This window comes from Solanum stenotomum, chromosome 9, assembly GCF_019186545.1.
Source record: "Solanum stenotomum isolate F172 chromosome 9, ASM1918654v1, whole genome shotgun sequence".
NCBI lineage: Eukaryota > Viridiplantae > Streptophyta > Magnoliopsida > Solanales > Solanaceae > Solanum > Solanum stenotomum.
This window is the reverse complement of record NC_064290.1, coordinates 37,000,424-37,022,668: the sequence shown is the minus strand read 5'-3', so window position 1 is coordinate 37,022,668 and position 22,245 is coordinate 37,000,424. Positions and strand designations below refer to the sequence as shown.

At 31.3% G+C, this 22,245-nt stretch overlaps 1 long non-coding RNA gene across 3 annotated transcripts; it reads right to left on the bottom strand.

Moving 5' to 3' along the window:
* Window positions 1–952: 952 nt before the first annotated feature.
* Window positions 953–16,699, bottom strand: LOC125877936 (uncharacterized). Of its 3 annotated transcripts, XR_007447656.1 has the most exons (6): window positions 16,138–16,699; window positions 15,380–15,494; window positions 14,729–14,875; window positions 13,693–13,805; window positions 10,355–10,439; window positions 953–1,272 (listed from the first exon to the last, which is right to left on the bottom strand). It is a non-coding gene; the product is annotated as an uncharacterized LOC125877936 (long non-coding RNA). The 3 variants fall into 3 exon arrangements; XR_007447657.1 differs by lacking the exon at window positions 10,355–10,439; XR_007447655.1 differs by lacking the exons at window positions 953–1,272; window positions 10,355–10,439 and having other exon boundaries at window positions 13,168–13,805.
* Window positions 16,700–22,245: the final 5,546 nt, after the last annotated feature.

Sequence of the window (22,245 nt, the reverse complement as noted above, 5' to 3'; positions counted from 1 at the left end):
AAAAGTGTATATATAAGACATATGTTTTATATTCATTGACTTGACGTAAACTTTTCCCTACTTACTCTATAAGCGAAAATTTCCTCTTTCGTTTCTAAGATCTAATAAAATAAACCTCAAGCAAGTTATTTTTCCTCAAAGGAGAAAGTGTGTGCGCTAAAGCTATTATTAATAACTGTAATCCAGACCTAGGAAGGGCCAGACGTGAATCAGAAAGAGTAATTTTTCTCATAGGAAAAAGGGTGCACACTAAAGCTAGAGCAACTCTTTTTCGAGATATAAGTGTAATTTCATTAATTCAAACTTTTAGAGTTGAAATAATCAATAATCTTTAATTAAATGTAAATTAATAATCATATGTTCATTCATCATATAATTAAGAATTTGTACCCCTCATTCATGTACTAATTTCCTATTGGTTTTTAATGACAAAAAAGATACCATGACAAATTTTCTAGCTCATGCATGTACTTAAATAACCTTTCCAATTTTATCACATTATTCTTTCATCTCATTTTCTCAATTAGCATAAACTTCAATGCTTCTTATATATTTACATTTCCCATTTAGTTAATTAAGCATTTGAAAATGGTAATTAAAATAAACTTGTTCATAAGCAACCAAAAAAGCTATCATATTAATTAGTCCTAATAGCAATCAACGTGTCATATAATTACCTCTACCACACATGAATCTCTGCCCTTCAGAGATATTGTACTAATTAAAAAGATGGCTAAGGGTGTGAATAGTACTTTAGTGTATATTCTTGGTGCAAGGTGAGTATCCAAACATACTTTGTCAAACAGAATTTATGGAACATGCCATTAAATAAGAGCCTCTGCTAACAACATTCAACAAAAAATTTCTCATAATTTGGAAGTGCAACTATCACCCAAGAGATGGACAATATAAGAATTCTATCTAAAACAAAATGCTTATGTGATATCGACAACTTACAGGTAATATAGGTGAAGCTATGTGTATATTTATTATGCATCCAAAACAAAAAATATAAGATTCACACAGGTAGACATGAAAAGACCTCAAACTAAACTAAAGGAAAACTATCAAGATACACAGTATAATTCATAAAATGATTCAATGAGTTGTCTAGCTACCACATTTGATGTTCTTATCTAGGTAGAATACTATCATACAAAAAGTAGATGATGAATTCATACAATAATTTCTTTTTCACTTATCATGGAAGATTAGATTTGGGTCTCCAAAGTTGAAGTCACAAAAGGATGTGAATGTCGTGCTACCCATTATCTGTGTTAATGATCAGAAGTACAAAAAAAAAAAAAAAAAAAAAGCTCTATTAACAACATTTTAATTCCTACTTGTAGGATTATACTGAATTTGTAAAGTTAGTCAATCTGAGACAAGGAAACCAATAAACTCTATAAACGGTTACATTAGCCAATTTAGACTAGTAAAAAAGTTTGTCAACAACTTAATAAGGCAAAGAAGATATAGTTATACCCAATAGCCTTCAGCAGCAGAAAACATGCAAGACCACCAAGTGGCTTTAGTACAAGTTACAACCATCTATTACATTCAACTAATTCTTGGTCATTTCTTGCGCAAATCAGCTATATCAGACCTTTTCCAAATCAGTATTTAAGTAGTAGGGGATGAACTTTGAAGACTACTTTAAGTAGTATAATCAATTAGGTAATAGACCCACAGTGAGTGTAATAATTCTTTCAATTTCGAGAATAAAATAAAAACAAAATTTAGGTGGCCTATATTGCATAATTTTTTAATCTTAAATGAAACTATAACATCACTGTAGATTTTAGTGGTGAAAGGGTATACCTTCTCGAGACGATCTTTCTTAAAGTATATGGTTGTCATTGTTGGATGACGATCAAAGAAAACTCATTAATTGAAAGAGTAAAGTTTAATTAACAAAGGCCAGAGTATAATTGTAATTACTATGTCAAGAAGCCAAGAAAGAATATACACATATGTGATATGATAAAGCACTAAGCCAGTTCCTAGGGTGATGACCGAAGAATAACAATAATTGGACTACAATGTTTTCAAGGTGGAAGAAAGAAAGTGATTAATGTTCTCCATAGAAGAAAGGAAGTGATTAATGCAGATTTCGATTTACATCGTCTCATTTTTCTTAATTTGATATCATTCTATATTTGAGTCAATCTTTAGTGTTTCAGCCATTAGCAAATTTGAATGGGCAAACCTTAACTCTAATAGGTTTCTCATCTTGCAGTTGTGTCTCTTAGGACAACTTCTACTATATTTATACGTTAAGGATAGATCCAAGAAGCTGCACAAAGTTAACTTAAACTTGAAGCAGTTAAATGAAGTAACATAAGTCCAATACCCATAAATTAGAACATTAATTTTCTTTTATAACTACAGATAGAAAAAGCAAGTTGCATATGAACATCACCATATCTATAAACACCAACAAATAACAGAATATCGCATTCTTGATATGTCCATGATATATTATATCATTTGACAAAGGAGAATGATCAAACAATTATTCCAGCATGGACCCTTTATCTTCTTTTTTTTGTAAGTAGAATGTTCATCATACATCCTTACGGTAAGAATTCAATTAGTAACAATCAAGGTGATAAAAAGAAACTGTTATGAATTTCATAAGACATGCAGTGGTATTGTTGCATTTCATAGACAGTGGTTGAATTGGACAAATGAAGTAACCCAAAATTGATACTACAAACTAATTACCAGTTGGGCCACTAAATAAGTGGCCTATAATTTTTCCTCATAATCTTTAATTTTGATCTCATGTACTAGAAGAGCAGAATGGTAGTTGCAAATGCCACACCAACTGAAAATATAATTACAATCAGATTGTATTGATATCAACATATATATACAATTTCAAAAAGTAATAACTCGAGTTGTAGAAATATAATATGAGTTAGTAATAGAATTTACCTGCTGAAATATTCATCTCATTTTGAAGTTACCTCAACTAGATTTCTATCAATTAGGCATTTCATGGAGAGTTTGTCTAACTACTTATTTCTCCTAGGGGTGTTCATGGGTTGGTTTGGATCGGTTATTGGTTAAAACCAAAACCAAACCAACTTAATCGGTTTTAAAATTATCAAAACCAAACCAAACCAAATATAATATATATTTATCAATTTGGTTGTTATCGATTTTGGTTCGGTTATTAACCATACGTAAAAATATCTCATCATTTCTTGCAAAAAAATATATACCCATACAGTCTCTACTCTCTACAATGTTAAACCAAAAGAGGTTAGCCCAAAACTTTGATAATCTTTACAAATTGTTCTAAATATGCTAGAGAAAGTTGTATGCACCGAGTTACAAACAGTATGCTCATTCAAAGTTCCTGCCCCTTTTTTGCTTCAAGATCCTTTTATGGTTTTATTGCATTTGGAAGTATCCACATTAGTAACTTTACTAGTTTCAACAAAAATAAAAAAAAATGTCCACATTAGCAAAGTAAAGGCAGTATTTGCACATAGCAAATAAATTCAACATCAAGTTTAATAACAATTGTTGTCATATAAAGACGATCTACATCTCCTCTCCTTTAATTTCTTTTACTCAAAAGAAAGGAAACATTTATATTTTCTATCTTCCTTTTTCTTCAATTGAATCAACTTAATCAATTCTCAAAGGCGTACCTGGATGTTCTGAAAAAAGAATGATTATATTAGATATTAAAAATAAAAAACATAAAAGTATATAAACAAATTATAATTCAGTAATTAATTGTGTGAAGTACTTTTTTCAAGTATCTCAAGATTTTGAATTTCATCTAAAAGATCTTCAAACTTGTACTCTTTAAAAGTTGTCGTCCTTAACCATTGTTGACTACAAATAAGAGCTTCAGTTGTCTTTGGCGATAAAAAACTTCGATAACAATCAAGAATTCGACCACCTGTGCTAAACGCTGACACTGATGCAACTGTAGAAACAGGAATAGCAAGCACATCTCTCGCAATCTTGGTGACAATTGAAATCGGTTCTTGAAGCAGAAGACTTAACATATTTCACAACAAGCCTTACTCGAGAAATAGACTCGTTTTGTTCACTAAGACCTTCTTTCACAATCAAATTTAGAATATGAGCATTACACCTAACATGTAAAAAATTATTTTCCAATATAATACCTTTCCAATCATTAATTCTCGCTTTCAAGTGCGTGATTGCAGCACTATTAGCTGTTGCATTATCCAATGTCACTGTGAATAGATTCTCAATCCCCCAATCCAATAAACATGCCTCAATTCCTTTGGCTATTGTCTCACCTTTATGATCTGGAATATGAAAAAAATTTAGAATTTTCTTTTGCAAATTCCCTTCATCATTTATCCAGTGAGCAGTAATGACCATATAGGTCAAATTTTGAATTGATGTCCAAGTATCACTTGTAAGACACACACGCTGATCTTTAATAAGCCTTTTAAGCTTATTTTTCTCCTCTTGATAAATCTGCAAACATTGTCTAGCAACGGTGATGCGAGAAGGTAACTCATAATTAGGCAAAATGAGTGTCATTAATCTTTTAAACCCTTCCCCCTCTACAACTTTAAATGGTTGTTCATCAAGAATAACAAACTTGGCAATGGACTTCTTAACCTCAACAACATTATAAACAATCTTTTTCAAAGTCCCTTGTCCCCCTTCTTTGATAGGTTTAAGCTTTAGGGTTGGCTGTGATATATCAATGATTCTGTAAGGGGATTTGGCACAATTACTGTTTATATGTGTCCATAGATTAGAAGTCTCATACTTACTAGGGCAAGAAAGTACTTTAGAGCAATAATTGCATTTTCTCTTTTGTTGACCTTTCTTATAAAGAATTTTTTCAAAGTGGTTTAAAATTTGTGATGTTTCCCTACCATGGCTAGGATCTTGACCAGAAACAATAGTTCTTTTTTGTTTTTTTAGGAGGATTGCACGTAGTAGAACTTGTAGAAGTTTTAAGAGTGTTACCATGTGCTCGAACTATTGCTGGCGTGGGTGTAATTTCTTTTTCAGCCACCTTTGATCCTTCAACTTCCATTGTTTCAATCTGAAAAAAGAAATCAAAAATTTAAAGATTAAAATCAAGAAATTTGATTTACTAGTAGACAACCTATTAATAAAATTTAACAATGAATACTTTACCTATGACAAATGGTTGAAGAGATGTAGAAAATTAATTTGCAAGTTGCAATAGAAAACAAATCTCAAAGAGTTGATGAAAAGTGCCGCTGCACTTTTTCACAGCAAAAGAAGTGTTTAGTACAATAGTACTTTATTGAATTTGACCCAAGAGTCAAAAAGCTACAATTCTTGTAGTTGTATTTATTGAATGAGGCTTCAAATTATGGGCCTTTTGCTAGGTTTTAATATCTTTTTTTATTATTATTTTTGAATACATTTTAATATATATATATATATATATATATATATATATAAAATTTGTCGGTTTGATTTGGTTATTTTTGTGATTTATTTTTAACAAATTCATAATCAAACCAAATATTATCGGTTTTTAAAAATGTAAAACCAAACCAAACCAAAACCAAATGAAAATCAGTTTATTTAATCGGTTTGGTTCGGTTTTTCGGTTTGGATCGGTTTTTACCCAAACCGTGAACACCCTAATTATTTATTTATTTTCTCCATATCTGTCATCACACAGAAAATATGCAGTGACTCATGATATATATAGGTAAGCTTCCTATCAATCAAATGGAACTAAAACATGACTTTCTATTAACAAGAAATGCAGACTCTTTGTGTCTCCATAGATGTTGCATAGATACACAAAATGAAACTCATAGAGATATCCTAACAACCAAGATGAAATAATAGGGGCTATACATCTGATAATACATCTTTTTCCATAGATCATAATAGTTCTTGAAGGATCTGCATTTTTAACTTACTAGTCTAATTAATCACTAAATCACGTTCTCGCCATATAATCTCAACAACCGCCAGCATATCACATTCACTTGTAAAATCAAACAACCATTAAATACTCTCTGTAGGCGTCCTATATGTTTTCGTTCAATTCTCTTATCTATATAGTTGTTTATATGTGAATCTTGCAGTAATTTTTGGGTCATGTTGCTAGGAATTTCCCAAAGTATTGCCACACTCATGTTGGATTCTTCAAATATATTATTTTTGAAATATTCAACACGTGTCGATAATTTTTAAGAGTTTCCGCAATATAGATTTCAAGGAGTAATTTCCCTGGACAGTCCCATGTTTGAGAAATTACCTAGAAATATTACTTATGTTTGTTTTAGGACCACAATATCACCCAACTTTACCTCTTTTCCTCAAAATATACTTGACACAAAAAAAAACATTATCTCTCTCCTAATAGGATGCCATGTCACATTATTCCTTTTTTATTATTAACATTTTTAATTCCTTTTTTATTATTAACATTTTCTAATTCCTTTTTTATTATTAACATTTTCTAATTCCTTTTTTATTATTAGCATTTTTTTTAATTCTTTAAAAACATTATATCCTTTGTAGTTTGACAATATGGTTACCTTATTACTCTAATGAATTAAAATATCAACAAAAAGGGAGTCCGAAGTCAAAAGGGTCATTTTTTTCCTTCAAAAACCAAAAAGAGCACATAAAAAAAAATTAACTAAAAGGTCAAAATCGCTCCTAACGGAGCAATTTTCTTCTGACAAAAATTGATGCCGTTCCGTTAAAAGAAATAAAAATCGCTGCCTTTCTCAAAAAAAATCATTATTTCTTTAAAATCGCTACTATAGCAGCATTTTTATATAATAAAAAAAACTATTTTTGTTAAGGAATTAAAAAAAAACATAAAGAACAAGTTTTAAATTACATAAATTTCCGGCGGCAGCCATTTAAAAAAAAACAAGTTTTTTTAAAGAAAAAATTGCTGCCGAGGCAGTGGTTTTCAGTTTTAATTTTCATTAAAATCACTGAAAGGGTAAAGATTTTCTTAAACAAAGCTTTTTATGAAAATCGCTGGCTTCAGTTTTATTTTTTTAAAATTTTTATTAAATTCTCTGCAAGGGTAGGATTTTTTTAAAAAAATTTAATTTCTTAAACAAAATCGAACTTTTTAAAAAAATTTCTTAAACAAAATCTCTGCTATAGCAGCGATTTTACTTTTAATTTTTTTTATATATAAAAATGCTACTATAGCAGCGACTTTAAAGAAAAAATATTTTTTTTAGAAAATCTTTGCGAAGGCAGTGACTTTTATTTCTTTTAAGTGAAATGGCGTCAATTTTTGTCATAACAAAATCGCTCCGCAAGGAGCAATTTTGCCCTTTTGGTTAATTTTTTTTTTTATGTGCCCTTACTATTTTTTAAAGAAAAAAAGTTGTCATTTTGGCTCCGGACTCAACAAAAAGGTGCCATTGCCCATTAGCACCCATATAAAAACATTATCTCGCTTGAAAAACCGGAGGAAGCCACATATTTTCTTGAAGAATCGGAGGAGCTCATATTAGGATTTGCCGCATAATCCCCCAGAACTAGAGTAGAAATTTTTGGGCTATGTAATTTTTTTTTACTAGGTAATATGGGTTGTCTAAAATTTTTTTAAAAAATGTTAATAATAAAAAAGGAATAATGTGACATGACATCCTATTAGGAGAGAGATAATGTTTTTTTTTGTGTCAAGTATATTTTGAGGAAAAGAGGTAAAGTTGGGTGATATTGTGGTCCTAAAACAAACATAAGTGATATTCCTAGGTAATTTGATAAAAACAAGTCGAAAGCCATATTTTTTATTCAAACGAAAACAATTTCTATGAACGATAAAGGTCAGGCTCAAAAGAAGGATTGCAAAAAGTACGATATTTCTACCCGCGGTCATTATAGCGGTTCCTTCTTTTCTTTTTTCGATGATTTAAAGGCGACAACTCTTTTCACCAAGGAATTGGGGCTTAGAGCTATGAGTTATAACACATACGCAAGAAGGAAGAATGCCTTAATGGGCGGGTACGCTAAGGAAGGGGAGTCGCTTGCTTGTTTGGTGTGTTTGGAACCGGGTTGTTTAAAGCTACCATTTCTTGAAGAAAGAGAACCTGGGATCCCAAACATGGGTGACTATCTAGGGAAATCACTCAGATTTCAAGATATCTCAATTTCAGTCAAGTCGGTTACAAATTCAAGTTTTAGAAATAGTATATCCAACAAAATAGGATAAAACTATACAAATGTAACTCCATCCATCCAAACTTCAACGGCAAGAAATTCACCATGAAACTACTTCTACATACCTATCACGTGTATGCATGCCTCAAAAAATTCATTGACTTATTTGATTTTTTCATTATGCAATCGTATATCTCTTGGACCAACTTCTACTATTTTTACACTTTTTAAGGATAGATCCAGGAAGCTATACAAAATTAGCATAAAGTTGAGCAGTTTAATGAAATACATTAAGTCCATCATCCACAAGTTAGATCATTATTTTTTTAAAACTAAAAGTAGAAGAGGCAGCATATCTATATCACCAATCGATAAATACCAACAAATAACAAAATGTGTTTCTAACATCTTAATACGTTCATGGATGCTGGTAAAAGATAGCAGGCGCCCCATGAAATTAGTCAAGGTGTGCACAAGACGAATGGGACACCACAGTAATCAAAAGAAAATACTCTAGCATCAGCTCCAAGCCTCCCACCACACTTCGATTTCAAAAATTACAACTTCTGTTGGTGCATCTAAAATATACAAAGATAAGGATAGAAGTTATCCTGAAAAATAGCAATGGTTTCCTTATATGGATACTGACCAAAATATACATCACATAACAGTGATATTTTCTACGCATGTAGATATGCCAGAAAGCGGCAGAAGCCATATAACAATTAAGAGTTTTTCCTTTCTTTTTTACTTTCCAATTTCCGAGGTGTTACACTAATGTACTTCTTTTAATACATGCAACAAATAAAACAAGAAAAACTTGATGCATTTGTAGGAAAAGAACAACTCCAATCCCCTTGATAAACCTCAAAGAAGCGACAATCAAATTAATCAGCACCTCTTCCTATATGGATGGCCCTTCACATATCTCATTTTACACAATTTTATTTTCAGATTGTCGTTACAAGAATTAACATCATCTACTAAAAGGGTAAAAGGAAAGAGGTAATTGACATAAAGATACCAAAAAGAATCAGATTAAGGTTGGTACCAGCACTTTGACATCACATCTAACATAATCATCAGGAACAATAGTCATTGTAGTCACACCAAAAGTGGTTTGGAAAGGGTAGAGTGTAGGCAAATCTTACCCCTACCTAAGAGATACGAGAGACTGAGAAACTATTTTTGATAGATCATCGGCTCAAGAAAAAACAGTCCAAAGCAATCCAGAAGGTGAAATTAATCATAAACAATTAATGTAGTACTCAATAATCCAAGTACTGGAACTAACTTTTTCTTCTAATTAGAATAACAATTAATTTAGGATAATCTTAAACAGAAATTGAAATTGAAAACAGCAACACATCTTCTATAATACTTGAATCAAACAAAAAAAAAGAAAACCCATTAATCATATAAACTTTATAATAGAACTGAATAAGAGAAAATAGAGGATTAAACTCAACCTTGAGGTTCCGAACAAAAGAATCGAAGTTGGAGACGGTGAAGCAGACATGAATGTGTAGAGAGCAATTCCTTCTGTTGGCTACAACTGAAGGTCAGTTCATGTGGCTGTTGCTGCTCAAATGACCGCTACTAAAAAGGAGGAGAGATTGACAAAAATGACATTAAAAAGCTTGTCTTTATCGGCTCTTCATATTGGATTTGGAGGATTTGTTGAGAGTTCTGCAGATGTTTTAGGGAAGAGGACGTTTGGAGAATTTGGTTCCTTCAAGATTTTTTGAAAGAGAGATGTCGAGAGTGAAGAACAATCGAGAAGTTGTTGTTTCAGAAGGAATAGATTTTTCAAGAACAACTGAAATACAACTATTCTACGCTTGGTCGTCCCAGCTTCACCCATCCAGACCGCCACCGCCTCAGTAGCAGCAGCAGCAGCAAACTTGGATAAGTTTTAAATTTTTGAAAATTCATTTTTACTGCTTATTTAACACATATTTTTGTCCTATGGGTTCGATAACTAGTTAGAGTTTAACAAATGGAAGAGGAAATTTGAAGTTAGTGTTGGAAATTTGCAGTTATATTTTCTGATTTTAGTGACGACGGGAAGGAATAACTAAAACAAGTTTCCACAGTACGGTCATGAGCCCAGAGGAAAGCTTGTTGGTTAGCCATGTCAGAGATACCTAGTGCTATGCAGTGCTATAAACTTCAAATCACAGAATGAAACAGGACTAGGAGTAAGATTTACCACAATAGGACTAACATCAATTTTTTAAGCATACCACCGGGTCATATTTAGAGAGAAGAAGGCCAAATAATGATGCTCCAATAATCTACAGTAATTCACAAAAAGGAGAATTATAAAGTAAATGACAAAGACTTAACTTTGTTAACTTAAATGATAATAACTACAAAATCCAAGTAAAGTATATTTGATAAACTGAACTCAACAGAAACAAAATATTGATATTTTTTTAGTGAAGAGACCATTTCTTTTGAGGTTTAAGTGAACTAGGATTACCAACTTTAGCAAGTATAACTACACAAAGATTTAAAAATACAAAAATACTATATATTTTTTTCCAAAATAATGGAGAATTTGCAAAAACATAGTATAGAACCATTAATTATGTATGATCAATTTTAGGTACTTACTGATCCTAAAATTGTCTGAGTCATTCTTGAGTGTTATAATGACTGAAATCTCTCTATAATGACCTCTGAAGAAATTTTAAATTGTTTCTTTTCGTGATAGGCTATTGAGGAAGCTCAACATCTAAATAAGTTGTTACAAGACAATACTGCTATTTTCATCAAAGTAGGAAATAAGGTTTGGTGTTTTTAAATTTCTAAAGTTCAAGTATATATGTTTTTAATAATGTGTTTGTGTCCATCTAGTATTGATACTTAGATTTAATTTTGTGATAATTTGTTTGTGTCCATCGAGTGTTGACACTTGGCTTTAAATTGGGTGATAATGTGTTTGTTTAACATAAGTACCAACATTAGTTGATCCTATTGATGACAAAATTAATTTTCTTGCAAGATCGATTTGTGTTCATCTAGTGCTGACATGTAGCTTTAAATTAGGTGATAATGTGTTTATTAAGCATAAGTACCAACACTAGTTGACTATTGATGACAAAATTGATTTTCTTGCAAGATCGATTTGTGGTCATGTAGTGTTGACACTTAGCTTTAAATTAGGTGATAATGTGTTTGTTAAGCTTAAGTACCAGCACTAGTTGATCCTATTGATGACAAAATTGATTTTCTTGCAAGATTGATTTGTGTCCATCTAGTGTTGACACTTAACATTAAATTAGGTGATAATTTGTTTGTTAAGCATAAGTCCATCTAGTGTTGACACTTAACATTAAAGTAGGTGATAATGTGTTTGTTAAGCATAAGTACCAATACTAGTTGATCCTATTGATGACAAAATTGATTTTCTTGCAAGATCGATTTGTGTCCATGCTTAAATTTAGGAATAATGTGTTTGTTAAGCATAAGTACCAATACTAGTTGATCGTATTGATGAAGAAATTGATTTTCTTGCAAGGTCGATTTGTGTCCATCTAGTGTTGACACTTAGCTTTAATTTAGGAATTAATTCAAAACTAGTTAGAGTTAATGTAGTTTAGTTGTTTGAATTAATTCAAAACTAGTTAGAGTTAATGTTGTTTAGTTGTTGAAATAAGTTCAAATAAATTTTAATGAACTCGTAGCTAGTTTGACTCATTATTTGATATAATATGATTTAGTTGGTGGATTTAGTTGTTGGAATTAAGTCAAAACTAGTTAGAGTTAATGTTGTTTAGTCGTTGAAATAAGTTGTTTTTTTTTTTTGAGAAAAGGGAGTACTGAAAAAACAGAGCATAGTTCCACAAATAAAAAAACTTATTTCAACAACTAAACAATATTAAAAAAAAACTTTATTTCAACAACTAGACAATATTAACTCTAATTAGTTGTAAATAAATTCCACCAACTAAACCACATTATTTATTTGAACTTATTTCAACAACTAAACAACATTATTTGAAATAATGTGGTTTGGTTGGTGAATTTAGTTATTGGAATTAATTCAAAACTAGTTAGAGTTAATGTAGTTTAGTTGTTGAAAAACTTGAAATAAGTTCAAATAAATAATGTGGTTTAGTTGATAGGCTTAGTTGGTGGAATTAATTAAAAACTCGCTGTCTGACATTAGATGTTAATCTAAGTTGCTCGGACTCGGGTGCGGGTATCCGAGACGGATGCGAATCCGAGAGTCGGATTCGGCAAAATTTAAATTTTCAGATTCGGGGGTGCGAATCCGAGTATGGATACGGGTGCGGGGATTCAGTTAAAATTATTCAATATTATAAATAATAATAATAATAAATATCTTGTAAAATGCTATACTTGAAAGGATATCAATTATAGATATACAAATTTAAAAGTATAAATTAATTACTTGTTACTAATTAATTTAAAAAAAATTATAATTACTTTTATTTATTATAAAAAAGAAATACTCATATATATATAGCCTATTAAATTAGATAGTAGTACAATTCATTAAAGTTCTGACGTGCTGCCATATATATATATATAGCCTATTAAATTAGATAGTAGTACAACTCATTAAAGTTCTGACGTGCTGCCCTTTCTTCTCCCAAGAATGCCTTTTCTTCTCCCAAGAAACCCTAGAAAAAAGCTCTCTCTTCTTTTTCAAGAAAAAAACTTTGAATTATTTGTTCTTTCCCATGGAGCCCTTCGCCTCCTCTTTGTTCTAGTACAAAAAAAAAAAATCTGTTTGCTCTCTCTCTATTCTTGTAAGTTTTGCCTCTTCATTATTCTTTTCCGTGGGGCAGCCAGACCTTGTGACAACTTCGTCGTTGTCAACTTTCGCCGGCCATGAAATTGATCTCTTCTTCCCTATTTTTTTCTCGGTTTTGGTCAAAGTATCCGGATCGGATTGACCGAATCCGACACGCACCCCGCACCCGCGCCCGCACCAGTGTCGCGTCGAGACGGGTTCGGCCGCAAAAATGAAGAGTCCGCGCAACATAGATGTTAATTGCAGTCAGCACTATTAACAGAATTACGTACAGGAGAGGTCCTAACCAAGAAAACTATACATAGATAAGAGAACATCTCCACTTAGCAAGCATTTAACCAACATATTTTTTCACAATCCCGATCAGAGGTTTAATAATGTTTGAAACGAGAAAATAGGGAAGGATAGCAACGATAATATAGTTTTTTAAGTTTTGAATAATCTTTGGCAAACAAAGGAAGGCAAAGGAGAGGGGGAAAATAACGGTTAGTCAACAAAAGCTCAAGTTTGTTTTCATCCATATATGCTGAGAGTAGCCAGTGAAGAAGACCTTTTAGAATAAAACTTCTTAAATATCAATGAAGACCTTCAGTCTACCACTTCGATGGTTGTTCCAACAAATATGCAATCTAGGAATAAGAGCACCACATCATACCTTCTAGTTATGCCTTTATGGTAAGGAATTTGATATTCAAATCTTAATAACAAAATGCATTTCTAATTTTCATTATCACCTTGAAGCAATCAGCAGAAGTTCATACCATGTGAATCATTGTTCCAGAATTGGTAGTCAGCCTAAGACTTGATTGAAGATTTGACATATCGAAAATGTCAGAGTAGAGTTCATCCTTTATATTGCTTTCCATCTTCAAGCCTAGGGGACAATCAACAATAATAAATACAAATAAAAAAATCATGTAAGTTCAAATATCATAAGCCAAAAGCAAAATAAAATAAAATAAAAGAGATTTGAGGAAAAAAAACACACTAAAATCCATTGTCCTCCTTTGAGATTATTACATATAATTAAAGTCAAAAGTTCCCACATGAATGCACAAACTGTATTTTAATAATAGAAGCTTTCAGGCGCTCAAGACAAACTAATTGTATATCGTCTACATAATAGAAGACATCCAAGCTATAATACGACAAGCTTGACAAAATGCATTATGATCAATGTAGCTTTTGTTCTTCTTATTAATATCAATAGAAAATCATTAAAAGAAAACTTTGCAAATTCTATACAGTTAAATGGTTGATGTAATGTGTCATCCATTTATATCAATTAATATATAGAGTAGCTTTCAAGAATTAAATACATTTCACACAATGAACCTTTTTTTTTTGGATAAGAAATTGCCAAACCATAAACTATTACATTCCAATTCTTCTTGAATACACTTTTAATAGATAGTAACTCAGTTTAAGAAGCAGAGGAATCTTCATTACTCATTATTCCCCCATTTGGAATCTCTGGTAGTTGAGATTTCAAAAACTGTCTTTCTTCATGAACTAAAACTCTCTATCTCAAGAAAAAGAAACGCCACTTGAATTCCAAAAATTCTTGAAAAGAATATATCTTTCTTTTCCCAAAACCAAATTAAGATGGTGCAAAAAAAAGTCCTCAACAAGCTTGGTATCATATTAAAGCCAACAACCAAATAATGAACCACAAACCATCTTTGCCTATATCATAAAACCATGACACCATCAAGAATAGAAAAGTTTAACTCAAGAAACAGATGATGAAGAAATCAGGCAAAACCAAACACTTAGAATACAAAATCTCCCACTCACCAAATTTCAGAAAGTATGTTCCTCAACTAGGAAAACCAGCCCCAAGTACTAGTTCATCAACACCAGCGAAGCATCAGCATCAGAATCAGCATCCGCAACACCAACAATCAACATCTACTCCAAATTATATGAAGTCTACCAATGGTTCTGTTGCAAGAAAAGATCAATCTCAAGTTAGTTTAAGGAGCCTTCAAACTTATTCTCAAAGTTGTAGTAGAAAAAATTCAAGTAACTCAAAGTTAGGCTCAGCTAGTTCTGTTAACAAACCAACTAGGAGTTTATTACCTAGAACTCCTAGTTTTAAACCAACATGAGTTTCATCATGTTCCCCTATTGTTATGTATGATAACTTTCAAGTAGAAAGGGCTACATGTTCAACATCAGAATCAGAATCAGCATCCGCAACACCAACAATCAACATGTACTCCAAATTATATGAAGTCTACCAATAGTTCTGTTGCAAGGAAAGGCTACTGCTTTAAAGAAGTCACAATTACACCTTATATTGCATCTCACTATTACATATTTAGCTCATAGTAAACAAAACAACTACGAGGCACAAGAAACCTAGAAGAAAACAATTGAAAGAGGGGCTCAATTTGCATTTTTCATTGCCTCTGGAACATTAATCATTAAAGCTTGAGATTTAACCTCGAAAAAACCGGGCCGAAGTTCTAAACCGCCCGCTTCCATAGAACAATATCGTGGCAACGTAGACCTAAGTGGTCATATTGGATCCTTGGGAACCATCACAAGTACGGCTGGCCTAAATGGAGGAAAATCAGAAAATATGAGTAGGCAGCAATCATAGACCAAGAAATTAAACAAGAAGAAACGAGATACGAGTCAACTCCATGAAGCTAGATTTAGGCTAGGCTAAAAAAAATCATAAATCACACAGTTACCTAGAAAGAAATTAATCACAACATTCTCATACTTGTAAAGAAATCCCATATTCGTACAAACATAAGTTCAAGAGCAAGCTAAATTACTTGAAAGATTAGCATTACTATTCAATATCGAGATTTCAACAAACGCAAAATTATTATATATTAATCAAATCATTTAGAGCCGTAAACAGCTAAATAAGAGGTCACAACGAGCTTGACAGAAAATCGATGAAAAGATAACGATGAGCAACCATTTAGAGCTAAGGTTAAAACCGAAATCGATACAAACTTCATCAAGGAAATAGCCATGCTAACAAAAAAAATCAACTAACAGTAGTTAAAGAGAAAATCAACAGAAATAAGAGTATCTTGCTATTATTCAATTTACAGTCAATACTATATCAAGAAAGTGTAATAATCTAACAACAAAGCAACCCCAAAATGATGCCCAGTTAAGCAGAAAACAGGACAAACACACATTATTCAAATGGAAAACGAGGAATAAGATAAGGACGTTACCTTTAATCAAGGACGAAGCGATTCCACCACCACACAAGAAACTCTGAGAATCCGAACGAACAAAGCAGGGGTGTCAAAGATTCGAACAAGAGAAGAAACGACTTGTATATTTATATGTCAAGTATTCATTTACCCCAAGAGTGAGTTGTGTATTCACTGTAATTTTTTGCATCCCTTTCTTTCTGTTTTCTTAACCTTTGTCCTCCAACGGATAAGAATTAGGGAAAAATAGAAATTCCCAATTTGAATTATTGTACAAGGATAAGATTATACCCAATTCTTCAATAGTTTCAAACGGCTCGCCAATGATGGCCGTTCGATCTTGACGCTAGGACGAGTGAAACGTTGAGATTGTCCCACCTAGCACTGTTCGTACCGTTGAGGCAAGGCAAAGGGAGAAGACGACAATGGCGCCTGATGTACTGGATCGTTCTTCACGTATTTTTGTCGTTTACCGCTGTGAATTAACGGTGCGTGCTTCTGTATTGTTGACGTTGAGCATCGTTTAGGAACATTGTTGTTGACTCCGTCTACTTCTGTGAATGATGCCGCTTAGCTGATGTCTCTCGTGAACCTGTAAATGAGCTAAAAATGTCGTGCAAGTTTTCAATTAAAAAATGGATAAGTGGGCCCCTTTTTTCTTTTTTTTTACTTTTTTATTTTTAATATTAATACATGGGACTAAAGTAATAATTTTATAAACTTTAAGGTCAAATATAACATTTTTAAAATTGTGATAATAGGGATTAACATATTTCCATTAGTTTCTGAAGTTTTTCTTTGCAGAGGAACACAGGACGAAGGCAAACTTCCAAGCAAAAGACAGCACATTTTTTTCAAATTTTTAGCTTCCTCTTCAACTTCATAATCATCAAACCTTTTGTATTGTGTTTCTTCCTCATACAAGGTAAATATTCTTCTCTTTTCTATTTCAAGATTAAAACTAGGGTTTCATAAAGAAGAAAATCATTATTATATGTCTATTATATTTTTTTGTTTTTTTGCATTGTATTTATTCCGTTTGAACTTGAAATTAACTAAAAGAGTCTTTTGGCAAGTATAAAATTATTTTGTGTAAATGAATTTAGTGAATTCAATTTAGTTGTTTCAGCTAACAACTTTTGTAGTTGTAGAACGAATAATATAATTATTACTGTTTAATGTATTATAATTACTATTTTTCTACTGATCAAATTTAATTAATTTTATACTATAATGTGTCAATATAAGAGGAAGAGAATTAGAACATCTTCATCCAATCCAGATGCTAGAGAAAATGTTGAGAGCTTAATTGCTGCTAGAAAAAGAGGTACTGCAACACTCCAAAGTATCAATGGACAACCATCTAGAGAAGAAAAAAGTTGTGAAAATAGCGGCAAGCAATCTAGTGAGATGGAAAAACAAATAGTAAGAGCAGCAGTGACTTATCAGGTGAAGAAAAAAGTGATGAGAATAGCAACAAAAATTCAAGCGAAGAGAAAAAAGATGATGAGGTCAAGCGTTGAAAAAATGTGCGTTTGATTCATATTCATGGGTTCGAGTAAGCTTTGATCTTATTGTTAGCTATCTTTTGAAAGAGCTAGATTCAACCAAATCTTAGTATAATCTTCATGGCTTTATGTTGGCATTCGTTGTAAGTAATTAAATTGGTGTTTTCATTTTATGATTTTTAGTTAAATTATTATTTGAATTTATTATGTATACTTAGCTATTTTTAATATTATATTGTAGGCTTGGGCTTTTGAAGCTATTCGTCAATTCAACAATTTGTCAAGGATTCTTCACCTGAAAAACAATTCCAAGAATGATTAACGACAGTGAGATGGATAATTTTAGGATGAAATATGTTGTTGCGGTGCTTGAGAAGGAATTAACTCCTTTAGAGAGTAGTTGTGTATTAAGGTGGTTTTTGTACTTGATTTACAAAATATTTGGATCAGTATTTTGTGTATTTGTTATCAACTATTTTCTGTGTTGATTTTAGGTAATTATTTCTGTTTTTGTGTATTTGTTATCAACTACTTTAATTGTCTCTACAACTGCTTTAATTGTCCATGTTATTGCTTCAGTACTTCAGACGTCTCTACAACTATTAAGTTGTTCGTACAACTGTGAAGTTGTTTGGACAATTGCTTCAATTGTTCGTGCAACTTTTTAGTCATTTGTACAACTGCTTCAGTTGTTCGTGCAACTGTTTAGTCGTCTGTGCAACTCCTTCAGTTATTATGTGCAACTGTTTAGTTGTATGTACAACTGCTTCAGTTATTTCTACAATTAGTTTTGTTGTTCCTGCAATTGCTTTAGTTGTTATTAATTACTTAGTTTATATTTAATAATTTAAGAGCTGACTAGATCGATATTCAATTATTATTAAACAACTTAGTTTATACATGATAATTCATAAAATGACTAGATCGATCTTCAATTATTATTCGACGACTTACTTTATACTTAATAATTTACAAATTGACTAGATCAATCTTCAATTTTTATTAAATGACTTAGTTTATACTTAATAATTCACAAAATGACTAGATTGATCTTTAATTATTATTAAACCACTTAGTTTATACTTAATAATTTACAAACTAACTAGATCTATCTTCAATTATTATTAAACGACTTTGTTTATACTTAAGAATATACAAACTGACTAGATCGATCTTCAATTATTATTAAACGACTTAGTTTATACTTAAGATTTTACAAACAGATTAGATCAATCTTCAATATCATTAAACGACTTACTCTATATTTAAGAATTTACAAACTGACTCAATAGATCTTCAATTATAATTAAATGACGTAGTTTATACTTAGTAGGCGTTTGGCCATGAGATATCATATCACGATATGATGTCGTGAGATGAAATCAGCATTTGGACATGCGATTTTACGCTGATTTCATCTCATGATTCCATATCATGAGAGGTGATATCATATTCTCCAAAAACCATGATATGGAATCACCATGTGATTTCATATCATGATTTGAGATATTTTAATACAATAATTGATCCATGAGTTTATATTTTGTTAAAACAACCCTACATTTATATTTACAAACCATTTGTTTCATATGTAAATAAAATTTATAATCACATCATTACTTTTTTAAATTTATTATTCTCACCAATATAAAATTTATTATCACTTTAAATTTGGTGAATATAAATGATAAAGTAGAAATTCATTTGGTGAATATAAATGATAAAGTAGAAATTCATTTGGTGAATATAAATGAGAACAAAGGGAGTAATACTTTTTTGATTTTTCATAATAAAAAAAAACGTCTTAATCTTATGACTAAGCATAATATTGATAAAAGACAATTTTCATTGGCGGTGCCGCACTTTCTTAATCTTAGTATTTGCAAAATGTTCGTTCACATGACTGAAGGATATCAAGTCCAATTGATTGAGGACTTAGGAAAATTTGATCAATTAGTTATTAATATTTAGTCAAGTGGACTAGTTATAATTTTTTTGATTAAATTTTATTAGAAATGTTTTTGACTCAAACTTGTGGCAACTTTTTAAAATTTCGTTATTCAATAATATTTAACTATTGATTTTTCTTGTAAATAGTTAGAAGTTAGTGATGTTTGTTAATTTTTATCTTAGTGCATTTAACTTCTAAGTTAATATTTACTCACTAATGTATGTTTTTTTTCTACTTTATAGGTTATTTGTAAGAGTAGTTGAGAGATATGAACATATCAAGTACAATTTATGTTCAATTTTTTTTAATTAAATTAAAGTTAGATGAAACAATTATTTGACTGAAGAACAAATAACTTTGTAATAATTTATTATGCGATTTTATAATTTTTGTTTATTTGATAAGATTGAATAAACAATTGGGGCTATTTTAATAGTTTTACAACTTATGGGATTTTTATGTTTATGAAAAAATATACAACACAAAAATTCCATATCGCATGTCCAAACAAACCTTCAATTTCATCTCATGATTCCATATCATGATACCATAGCATGATTTCATATCATGATACCATATCGCATAGCCAAACGGGCCCTTAATAATTCACAAAATGACTAGATCGATGTTCAATTATTTTTAGACAACTATGCAAGTTGTTAGACAACTATCATAGCGTGTTGACAGGGTATTTTTTTCAAGTCAAACTCTCGACACGAACACATTTTGGTTCGATGATGGATTGCGATCCCATTGTCCGCGGTGACGTTGAAGGTATCTTCATCAATTTGATGAACCAATAACTTATTTTTCAGTTTCTTGTTTGTTAGCCATTATTTTGATTTTAGCTGAAGGGACAAAAGTGATTTTTAACTTGGCATGTGTCATCCGTCTTTCATAAAAAATTTCATACCATCTCTTACTTATATCATTCAACAGGCATTGAATATTGCATTAACAAACTCCATAATATTTGAAGTCAATACATTATACCTGAAGTATAAAAATTGAAAAATATCAAAAAATTAAAATATAAAGGATTGTTGATTTTAAATAACGGTTGCAAATTTGGAACAACTACTTTAATGTCCTACAACTACTACAGTTGCTGAAACAACTATGAAATTTGCTCCAACAACTATAATAATTGTTTCAAAAACAGATATCCTTAAAATGGGCCTACTTTGATCATCCAAAAAAAATCGTAAATCACAATCATCTCTGATTCTAGAAGGAGCTCCTTTTTGCTTTTCAATGAAACCAAACATGTAAGTAATAGAGAGATTATCTTTATCACAATTTAACTCAAACCTAGAAATAATGAAATCAACAACTCATTATACGAAACATTTTCGCTTATCTTTATTGATATTGTTTCTCGATCCTTTGATCTCTAAGTATAATGAGTAGGATTCTCTACCCCTTAACCATGTAAATCAACTCCAATTATTATTTGATCTTCCATAGATGGACACAATACCCGAAGACATCACAAAATATTTTAACTAGTGAGACATTCATAAAACAACTTTGAAATTGCTAAAGAATATTGATTACTTATTTTTACACATATTTCATTGTTTCATAACTATCAACAATAGTTATAAAGTTTTAGTAGTTTTAGGGATTTTTATAATTCTTCAACTATTTATTTAAATAATTAATAATTTATCCATAATTATATTATTTTTCTTAACAATTAATCAGTTGACCTACAACAAAACACAGTTGTCAAGCAATTGCACTAGTTGTTGAGACAACTTCTATTATCGCCGGACAACTACATATAGTTGTTGGACATCAACTGACAGACATATTTAATTATCTCATGTCACGACCAAAGGGTACATCCTAGATGCAATATGGCGTACTTGACCCCGAAGGGGTCTCTACAAGCCCTTAGCATATCATAACATAAAATAATAAAAAAGTACGGAAAATTTAAAAACTTTTATCCATACAATCGAAGTCTTTTCATAAAAGGAAGCGGAAGTCTTTTCTAAAATTTGTCTCAAACCATCTAGTACAACTTGAATAAAACTGTAACACCCCGACTTTTCAAAACGTCTAAATTAACTCGTATCTTCGTGGAAAAACAAGGAGGGTGAGTAATAAATTAAAAATAATGTGGTATGTCATATTTTAAGTGTTCAACGGTTGTATCTCAAGTTTTGACGTTAAGTAAGTGGCAAATAAAAGTTGACGAAAGTTATCGTAAGTTCCATTTTAAAGATTTCTCTAAAATTTGGGTCAAATGTCTTGGATGTTTTCTTTCAATATATAAAGAGTTAGAAGGCCTATCACCCATTAAATCAAAGGCCTACGAGTCTAGTTTGTAACGCATAAAACCCCGTATCAAACCGACATCAGAGTAAACAGTTATGAGGATTTTACTAGGGACTGTCGGGGCAGAATCCGGGTCGGGTCAAAAATATAGTATGTCGGCTTATTTAACGTTTTAAGCTATGAAAACATTTCATTTCAGTTCCAAACCAGAGAGAAAGCTTAAGAGAGGGTTCCTATGGAGTTCTAGCATGATGAAGGTTAGTTTTTGACGATTTCTACCATTAAACATTGCCCCCGTGCCTAGAAATGTAATCCCTACACGTGGCAATCGTTTTCCCCTTCTATTAGCTGCGTTTGGAGCTGGTTTTTGAAGATATAAAT